The sequence below is a fragment of the Mobula birostris genome, chromosome 11 (genome assembly GCF_030028105.1).
Source record: "Mobula birostris isolate sMobBir1 chromosome 11, sMobBir1.hap1, whole genome shotgun sequence".
NCBI lineage: Eukaryota > Metazoa > Chordata > Chondrichthyes > Myliobatiformes > Myliobatidae > Mobula > Mobula birostris.
The window spans coordinates 100932702-100943820 of record NC_092380.1 but is presented as its reverse complement, the minus strand read 5'-3'; positions in this window follow the sequence as shown (position 1 = coordinate 100943820).

The following is an 11119-nucleotide window of genomic DNA, read 5'->3' as shown; positions in this document are numbered from 1 at the left end:
GTTTTTTTCACCGCCGAGAATGTCCTGAAACTATTACCCAGGCCAGTGGATTTCAAAGAAGTTTGCCCGCAGAAGGCAAATCTCCTGGGAGGGAGGAGGGGAAAATATCCACACGCCTCGCACTGCAAAAAAAAAAAGTTGTCAATGGAAATGAAGTCAAGCTTCTTGATTTCACAAGCATGTTCCTGTTCTGCTGACCATACTGAACCAGAGGGGGAGTGAGTGCGAGAAATAATTCTAAGAATGAAACTGTGAGACTGTGAGTCATGGGTCAACAAATGGTGTATCCCAAACAGTTGTGGTAAGAAAGCCAATGTTTGACCTGAGTTTTTGTGCGCGCTGTCAGCTAGCCGTGCAGGAAGAGAAACCACAACTCTCGCACAGTATACAGCGAGCTCTGTGTAAGCAGGCGGCCAGAAGATAGATTTCTTTCAGATATGTCAAGCTGCAGGGTGAGATTGTGTTTAACATCACACTGCAGCTTTTCCTACAGGTAGCGAGAAAGCACAAGTGGCATTCTTTTCCCTGTAAGGCTGCCCAGTACTTTAAGAATAAAGATCACAGTGTAGACACATTTGAATTATTAAAAGACCACCACATAGGAAGAAAAAAAGGAAGACTAGAATGCAATGGTTTAGTTAGCATACCATGAGGCCTGCGAGGCCACACAGCAGAAGTAAGCAGAAAGCCAGAGTGAAAACTTCTTTGGAGGTGAGGGAAGGCAGCACAAAATCCCTGAGAACGAACCCATGGAGTTACACAATGCAATCTTCGGATTCGTTTCAAGAACACTAGAATATAAAAGCAAGGATGTAATGCTTAGGCCTCATAAGGCATTGGTCAGATCGCTTTGGAGTATTGTGAGTGGCTTTGGGCCCCTTATCTAAGAAAGGATGAATAGCATTGGAGAAGGTCCAATAAGAATGACCCCAGGAATGAGAGGGATAACGTACGAGGAGAGTTGGATGGCTCTTGGCATGTAGTCACTGGAGTTTAGAAGAATGAGAGGAGATCTCATTGAAACCTATCAAATAGTGAAAGGCCTCGTTAGTGTGGATATGGAGTTGATGTTTCCTATCGTGGGGGATTTTAGGACCAGAGGGAATAGCCTCAGAATAAAAATACATCCATTTAGAACAGATGAGGAGGAATTCCTTTAGCCTGGGAGTGGTGAATCTGTGAAGTTCATTGCCACAAACAGCTGTGGGGGCCAAGTTGTTGGGTACATTTAAAGTGGAAGTTGGTAGGTTCTTAATTAGTAAGTGTGTCAAAGATTACCAGGAAAAGACCGGAGAATTGGGTTGAAAGGGATAATAAATCAGCTGTGATGGACTGGTAGAGTAAACTCAATGGGCTGAATGGCCTAATTCTGCTCCTCTATCTTCTGTTCTTATGGTCCTAAGCAGTATTTCAGATAGGAGCCTCCATACTAAGTGCGATCTTACACTAATTATGATTGGACTGAAATCAGAGTTCGATAGTATTTTTGTTTCTAAGGGATTCAAGCGATATGCAGTTGGTGCTGAGGTTAAAGCGAATCGGCCATGTTCCTGAATAGCAGAACAGGCAGGAGGAAATAAGTGGACAGTCATTTGGTTGTTCCCATGGTGGCAATGGCTAATATGAGGGGGCACAATTTTAAAGTGTTGGGAGGAAAGTATGGGTGGGGGAGTCAGAGCTAGGTTTTCACACAGAGAGTGGTGGGTATGTGGAATGCGCTGCTGGGGTGGTGGTAGACACAGATACATTAGAGACATTTAAGGAACTCTTAGAAAGGTATGTGGATGAAAGAAAAATGGAGGCCTATGTGAAAGGAAAGGGTTAGATTAATCTTAGGTTAAAGGGTCAGCACAACATCATGGGCTGAAGGTCCTGTACTGAGCTGTACAATTCTATGTTCTTTTCCTCAGGAAATAAAACCTCATACTAATTTTCTTTTCATGGCATTGTAAATCAATAGTGCAACCTCGATAATTGGTATGTTTGCACTTTGAGATCCCTTTATTCCTCTGCTCCACTCAGAGTCACACCTTCCACGTAGTCAATGCCTTTCCTATTCTTCCTACCAAAAATGCTTGTTGGTTATAATGTTCTATATTTGATGTTCTAGAAATCCAAGACCGCCTTTCCAAACCTTCTCTTCACTCTTTCGGTGCAGTAGTTTAAATCCAATACATATTATAGCAGGGGTTCCCAACCTGGGTTCCGTGGACTCCTCGGTTAATGGTAGGGGTCCAATACATAAAAAGGGTTGGGAACCCCTGTATTGTGGCAATCAAGCAATATGGGGTTACTGCAGGAGATGAGCAAACACCACCACATGGGAAGGAGAAAGGAGCTTGCGCGTTCTCCCCGTGATCATGTGGGTTTTCTCCAGGTACTCCTCTTTCTGCTCACATTCCAAAGACGTATGGATTAGTAGGTTAATTGGTCACATGAGTGTAACTGGGTGCTGCAGGCTAGTTGGGTCGAAAGACCTATTGCTCTGCTGTATCTCTAATTAACTTGAAAATAAAGATTACAGACACATTTAATTTAATAGTTTATACATAGAGCAGTACAGCACAGGATCAGGTTTTCAGCCTATGACGTCGGTGCTGAATTAGACTAGGTCTCTTTTCCATATATGTCGTCCATACTTTTTCCATTGCCTCTCTATCTAAAAGCCCCCTAAACCCCACTATTGTATCTATTTCCACTGTTCCTCCCAGGCACCTACGTTCTCTGTGTGTAAAAACTTGCCCCACACCCCTCCTCAAAACCTGTCCCCTTTCAGCTTCAATGGATGTCCATTAGTGCTTAACACTTCTCTGAGGAAAAGATGCTCACTATCTGTCCTATCTAAGCCTCTCATAATTTTATAAGAGTCTGTCAGGTCTCTCCTCAGCTCCAACGTACAATTTTACATAATCATAAAAGAAAGAAATTAAGATTGAAATTGCATAAGAATATTGAGTTGGTGTGAACTTTGCTTAAGCTCTATTTCTTTCCCTTTTTGCTACATTAACAGTAACTTTGTAAGGGGCAACAGCTACTATTGTTCATTATTGTTTGCAGAAGATACCTGTCAGGATCTCTTCTGAAGTGGGAAATGCAAATACTCCTGAGCAACACGCACTAAAATGCTGCAGGAACTCAGCACGTCAGGCAGCATCTATGGAAATGAATAAACAGTTGCTGTTTCAGGACGAGACTCTTCATCGGGACTCAGAAGGGTCTTGGTCCAAAACGTCAACTCTTTATTCATTTCCGTAGATGCTGCCTGACCTGCTGAGTTCCTCCAGCATTTTGTGTGTGTTGCTTGGGATTCCCATCATCTCAGACATTTTCCTGTTTATGATTTGGAATGCAAAATAAGTTTCCAATGAGGGTGCTGCACTGATTACCCATCGCCAATTGGTACGTCACTTAAAGGCCAGGCAATGACAGCAAATTCCCTTGCATGATCAAAATAGGCAACCAACTGTCTGTTTGCAATAATCAAGCAATGCAGTCCTTGTTGTCACAAAGCCAGCTCTTTGAAAATAAATAAGACTTGAATGAAAGTTCCATAGCTGCTGTGGAGGGACAGTGAACTCATATCAATGGATCGATAGCCCAAAACTCTGGAGACTTGTCCAACAATTTAAGCAAAACAAGACCATCTCCATTACTTTTGCTCTTTTCTTGCTGCTGCCATCAGGAAGGAGATACCGAAGCCTTAGCTCCCATATCATCAGGTTCATGAAGAGTTCATACCCTTCAACCATCAAGCTCCTGAACCAGAGTGAAAAAACGTCGCTCACCCCAACACTGAGCTCACAACTGATTCCACAATCTATGGACTCACTTTCAAGGTCTCTCCCACTCCTGCTCTCATTATTTATTTATCTATTATTGTTTTGTTTTTCTTTTTGATTTGCACAACTTGTTGCCTTTTGTGCATTGGTTGCCCAACTTTGTGTGTCTTTTTCGTTGATTTTATTATGTTTCTTTCTATTTACTGTGAATGCCCACAAAGCGGCATGGGTGCGTAGTGGTTAATGCAATGTTTTACAGTACCAGCGACCTGGGTTCAATTCCCACCGCTGTCTGTAAGGAGTTTGTATGTTCTCCCCGTGACTGTGTGGGTTTCCTCCGGTTGATCTGGTTTCCTCCCATAGTCCAAAGACATTGGTTAATTGGTCATTGTAAACTGTCCCACTGGGGTTAAATTGGGGGTTGCTGGGCAGCTCGACTCGAGTACGGGAAGGTCCTATTTTGCTCTGTATCCCATTAATTAAAAAAGTGTTATGGGAGATTGAAACATCGAGACAACAGGCTGCTGCTCTTGGAAGAAGGCACCTGCACTTGAGAGGTCCTTCTCTCTCTCTCGATGGTGAATGAGAGCCCGTAGGTCCTCGAGTCAGGGACTTGGAAAGGCAACGAGCAGATTGTAACATTGAAAAAGTGAGCTGCTTATCCCCCGCTCTTATTTATTGCAGGAGCAATGTCTCTCTCTCTCCCTTGCTAGTGACAGAGAGCCTTTCAGAGATGTCAAAGTGTTGAGAAAGACAGTAGTTTTTTGATCATGGTCTCTTTGGGGGCTTTGCTGTTGCTTGCATGATGAGGGGAGGGGATCCGAGCCTTTGTTGGAACAAGTGGGGGGAGGGTTAATGCTTTTGCTGATGCTTGTGCATGGGAGATGGGAAGGGGCTTTGGGGTTCTAATATTTCTGTCATTCATTCTTTGTTTTTTTTCTGTTTCGTGATTGTCTGTGAGGAGTAAGAATTTCAGGTTGTATCCTGTATACATTCTCTGATTTTGAATTGAACCATTGAACTTTTGAAATAAATAAATGAATCTCAGGGTTGTATATAGTGACATTGGTGTACTTTGATAATAAATTTACTTTGAACTTTGAACTATTTTGGTTTTAAGGCTGTGCGTTACAAATGCCACTCAGCTAATGTTATTCTTGATATTTGAAGTGTAGTTAGTTTAAGATATAACTAGTCCTTTGCCAGTCATGGCCAGCTCCACCCTGTTCTAACCCTGCTATATTTATTCATAACAATCCGCTCTAAGGCTGCGCAGCGCCAGTCCCTTGTGTCCTTTTGCCTCAACTTTTACCTTCTGTTTATTCTTACATGCCAAAACAGCACAGATCACCAGCAAAAATCGGAATCAGGTTCAATACCATTGCCATTTGTCAGGAAATTTGTTCTTTTGAGGCAGCATTACATAGCAATACATAATAATAAAAACTATAAATTACAATAAGGAGTATATATAGATAAAAGAAAATTAAATTAAGTAAGTAGTGCAAAAGCAGAGGGGCAAAGTACTGAAGACGTGTTCATGGGTTCATTGTCCATTCAGAAATCTGAAGGCGGAGGGGGAGAAGCTGGTCCTGAAATGCTGAATGTGTGTCTCTTCAGGCTCCTGTACCTCTCCACACAATCTGACTGATCTTTTGCACCATCTAGGGACGGGCGTTTGTCTCTAATTCTGCTTTAGTCACCACTCCACAGCACAGTTGATCTTTCAGAGTGCACTGAGGTTTATTTTCCCTCCAGATATATGGAACAGGTTAAAAAATAAATGAACAGTGTGCTCCACAGAACAGTTATCAACCAAATCACTAATTATAACCTTAACATTTTTTCGTAAAAGGGAAGTAAAAGGAATGTAACAGCACTGGAATAACATCTAATTATCTCCGAATCTAAACAATGCCTAATGGTGGAAAATGAAAATATTATTGTGGGTTGTGATCATAAAGTATACGTTATGTGACTGGATGCATTTGAAACAAACTGCTGTGGAATGAACTATTTGCTGGCATATATATTTGTGAGGTTTTCGGTCCGGCACAGGACCAAAAGAAGCTGCAGAGGGTTGTAAATCTAGTCAGCTCTATCTTGGGCACTAGCCTACAAGGTACCCAGGACATCTTCAGGGAGCGGTGTCTCAGAAAGGCAGCATCCATTATTAAGGACCTCCGGCACCCAGGGCATGCCCTTTTCTCACTGTTACCATCAGGTAGGAGGTACAGAAGCCTGAAGGCACACACTCAGCGATTCAGGAACAACTTCTTCCCCTCTGCCATCCGATTCCTAAATGGACATTGAATCTTTGGACACTACCTCACTTTTTTTTTAATATACAATATTTCTGTTTTTGCATATTTTTAAAATCTATTCAATATACGTATACCGTAATTGATTTACTTATTATTTTTTCTCTCTGCCTGATTATGTATTGCATTGAACTGCTGCTGCTAAGTTAACAAATTTCACGTCACATGCCGGTGATAATAAACCTGATTCTGGTTCTGAATTGAAGCTTTTTTTCTCTCTAACCACCCCTTTTTTCTCCCATCCTGTCTAAATTCTAATGCACTTTCCTGCAATTATCCGTGACAATACATCAAAATGGGTGCCTCTGTCCTCCCCATCACATCCTGTGTCTGTGTCTGTTTCTTGCAGAATCAAGCACATGGCTGCATCATCGTTGTTGCCTTTTGCAGTCCATCCTGTCACCAGCCTCTCTATTTGTGGATCTGATCAAGAGAGAGCTCTCTTCCTCCACCTACAGCACATTACTGGTTCTCCTACTGAATCACAGCTCAGGTTTGGCCTCTTGAAACTAAAAACTACTTTGGCCTTTGGATTAATCTTTGCCAGAACTATAAAGCATGTAAGGAAAAAAAAATTCAATGATTTACATCGCTACAGTGTTTTATCTGCAAAAAAAGGCTAATTGCAACCTTGACATGCCAGAACGTCATGGGAACAGAGGCTTAGTGCTTATGTGATTGGACTTGTAATCCAGGGGACTGGTCTAAAAGTCCAAAGACACAAGTTCAAATTCAGTTCACCAAATAATGTGGAATCAAAAAGAAAATGTCACTGCTGACTTCATTGAATGACCAGATTGTCAGAAAGCCCATCTGGTTCAGTTCCTTATTCCTCCAATCACATAGACATGCTGCTAAGCCGACACCAATGTGAGATCAGTGTAAGAAAATCTTCATCTGAAGAAATTGTACAGGTCAAGAGGCTGCAGAGGGTTGTTGATTGAGCTACATACTGGTGCCTAAAAGACCATATAGATTCCTTGCAAGTGGAACAAGTGCTACACCTCCCCCTGTACCTCCTCCCCCATTCAGGGCCCTGAACTGTCCTTCCAGGTGAGGTAACACTTCACCTGTGAGTCTGGAAGTGTCATCTACTGCATCCGGTGCTCCCAGTGTGGCCTCCTGTGTATCAGTGAGACCCAATGTTGATTGGGAGACTGCTTCGCCAAGCACCTACGCTCCGTCCGCCAGAAAAGGTGGGATCTCCCAGTGGCCACCCATTTTAATTCCACTTCCCATTCCCATTCCAACAAGTTAGTCGATGGCCTCCTCTACTGTTGTGATGAGGCCTCACTCAGGTTGGAGGAGCAGCACCTTATAGTCCATCTGGATTGCCTCCAACCTGATGGCATGAACAGCGATTTCTCAAACTTCCGATAATGCTCCACCGCCTTTCACCATTAACCATTCCCATTTCCTTACCAGCTCATCACCTCCATCTGGTGCTCATCCCCCTTTTCTTTCTTCCACGGCCTTCTGTCCTCTCCTATCAGATTCCCCCTTCTCCAGCCCTGTATCTCTTTCACCAATCAACATCCCAGCTCTTTACTTCACCCCTACTCCCTTCCCAGTTTCACCTTTCACCTTGTGTTTCTTGCTCCCCTGCCCCCACCTTCTTACACTGACTCTTCATCATTTTTTTCTCCAGACCAGATGAAGGGTCTCAGCCCGAAACATCAACTGCCCTCTTTTTCATGGATAATGCCGAGGTCCTCCAGCGTTTTTTGTGTATTGCTAGGATTTCCGGCACCTGCAGATTTTCTCTTGTTTGTGGTAGGATTTGCATTATAGCAACAGACCTAATCCACACCTACCACATAAACAGTATATCCACCTTGACAAACGTGAACTAATTTGCATTTTGGAACAAGGAGTATGCAAAGTGATAGCAAATAATGGCACATCCTGAAGGTTGCAAAAGCTCATTATAACCTACGGGCAAAAAAGTTACTGAGCTCTCCTTCCGCAGATTAAATGCCAGGGTATTATCCAGCAATTTCTTTAATCTGGACATAATAGTTTTAACAATTTAAGACAAATTTACATTTATAATACAACTTTTAATATTCTTAAGTATCCGCAAGCCTTTTCAGAATACAGACGGAATGGATCTTGTTAAAGTATGAGGCATGGAGAGCATTCTGATTGGTTGCGTCACTGTCTGGTATGGAGGTACAAGATTGTAAGAGGTTTCAGAGGGCTGTAGACTCACCCAGCTCCATCATGGGCACAAGCCACCCCACCACTGAGGACACCTTCAAAAGACAGTGCCTCAGGAATGCAGTATCAATCATTAAGGACCATCACTATCCAGGACATGTCCTCTTCCCATTAATACCACCAGGTAGAAGGCACAGGAGGCTGAAGAATCACACCAACATTTTAGGGACAACTTCTTCCCCTCTGCCATCAGATCCCTGAATGGTCCATGAATCCATGACCATGACCTTGCTATTCTTCTCTTTTGTGCTATATACTTACTTTTATTATAATTATAGTAATCCTGCACTGCACTGTTGTTGCAGAACAACAATTTTCATGACTTGCTAATGCGAAATGCTGCAAGCCCGACTCACGGGTTTACCGTATTGGTGGGTGGTAGGGCAGCTGCATGGCCTCAGTCATAGTGAAGACAAGGCCTCAAGCCGTGGTGTCGCCTATTTACAGCTGCCCAGGAGAGAGGCGCCGTAATCAGTGCAGTCCACTGGGGGCAGTGCGGCACAGCATCCAAGCTGGAGTCAATGCTGCCCCCAGTGTTTGCTCGTCAAAAGACAAGCCATATTGCGTTTGACTACACATTTCTGCAACACTTATGGACTTAGGAACTTGGACTTTTTTTTGTTGTCTGACTTTACTTTACTGATTTCTGAAAATATGCTTGCTGCTTTATGTGCAGTATGTACCTTGTGCTGTGTATGACCGTTGTTACTGTGTTTTGCAGCTTGGCCCTGGAGTAACACTGTTTCACTTAGTTGTATTCATGCATGACAATTAAACTTGAACTTGAACATCAAATTGCATCAGTGTCAGTAAACCTAATCATGATTCTGATTCTGATATTGTACTTTAAAAATCAAAAACTACAAATACTGGAAATCCAAAGTGAAAGCAGAGGCAACAGGTAAAATTTCTCAGGATTGGTCACATCAGCAAGGAGGGAAACATATGAGGTCAATTACCTATCATTGTGTTGGGCACATGGCCAAGTGGTTAAGGCGTTCGTCTAGTTACCTCAAGGTCGCTAGTTCGAGCCTCAGCTGTGGCAGCGTGTTTGTGCCCTTGAGCAAGGCACTTAATCACACATTGCTCTAGTCTGTGCGAGGAGCGGCGCCCCACATAGACTTCCAATCTGCGCCTTGTGAGACATGAAAATGCCCGACGCAGGCCTCTCACGGTCTGAGTCGATGTTCCCTCCCTCCCTACCTATCATCAGAATTTCATCAGAGCATCTCTACTTCTGACAGGAGTCTGATGAAGGGATCATTGATATGCACTATCAACACTGTTTCTTCCTTCAGAGATGCTGCCTAACCTATTGAGTATTTTCATCTTCTATCTTTTGTCTATGTTACACTTTAGCAGACCTTCTATAAATTAAGAAAAATACAGTCTTACCACAACATTCCTGTTGGGTGCCTGATTTTAAGTGGCATTGAGTGAGTGAGTGAGGCCTCCATCGGTCAGAGTCAACCCATGGATGCTGTGTCCTAGCTGTCTAGCTACGCAAGCCTGGGCAGTGCTATATCGGGAGCATGCAGCAAGCTCCTCCTCCCCACACATCTGATGAACCCAAAGGAACGACAGAGTCCGATACAGTTTAGTACCAGCGGCATCACAGGAGTTGCCGGTCAGCGTTGATCTCAACAGAGGACTGCGGTAGGGACTCCAGTTCTGGACTTTTCCCTCGGAGTTTACTCCCAAAGTGCAGGTTTGAGATCAGAGCCTTCCCTCTCCTAGAGGAGCTGCCAACCACAGCTGACGAGCCCCATCTGCCCAAAGTAGCATCCATTCATGTTAAATATGCAAAGGTTTTCCACAATATTTTAAATGAAACGCACCATGTAAATTATACTAAGTACAGACAGAAATTTGCTTGGAGCAATGTCATTCTTTTAAATTTAAAGAAGAAAAAGTCTTCGTGGTATTATAATGGGTTAGAACACTGTGGTTAACCTTATAGAAAGGCAGAGGCTGCAATTCAAGAGTAAGCTATTGGCTTGGGGCACTTTGAGTTATGCTGAGAACACACATGGTGTGGTTCAAATACCAGCTCTCTTATTTCCTTGAACCCACAACCAGATTAAAGTACGTTGCTCTTCAAACTGCTCACAATGCTGTTTTCCTCATTGGAGTACATGAGGAGAAGCTGTTTCCACTGGTAAGGTGGGGACAGATGATATTCAGAAGAAAGAAGAGGCAGACTTAAGATAAAATGGTGAGAAAAGGCAATACAGCAAGCTACTGCTACTGCCTGTAAAGTTCGAAGTTCAAAGTAAAATTTTATTATCAAAGTATATTATCATATACAACACTGGCATTCATTTTTTTTTGTGGGTATACTCAGGAAATCAATAGAATAGTAATTAGAACAGGATCAATGAAAGATCAAACCAGAGTGCAGAAGACTACAAACTGTGCAAATGCAAATATAAATTATGCAAGTGCAAAAATAAATAGCAATAAATAAAGAGAATATGAGATAATGAGATAAAGAGTCCTTAAAGTGAGATCAATGGATGTAGGAACATTTCAATGATGGGGCAATTGAGTGTCGTTATCCTCTTTTATTCAATGGTCTGATGGTTGAGGGGTAGTACTGGTCTTGAATCTGGTGGTGCAAGTCCTGAGGCTCCTGAGCCTTCTACCCAATTGCAGCAGTGATAAGAGAGCGTGACCTGGGTGCTGGGGATCTCTGATAATGGAAGCAGCGTTCCTACCACAGCATTTCATGTAGATGTGCTCAATGGTTGGGAGAGCTTTACCCATGATGTTCTGGACTGGATCCACTACCTTTTGTAG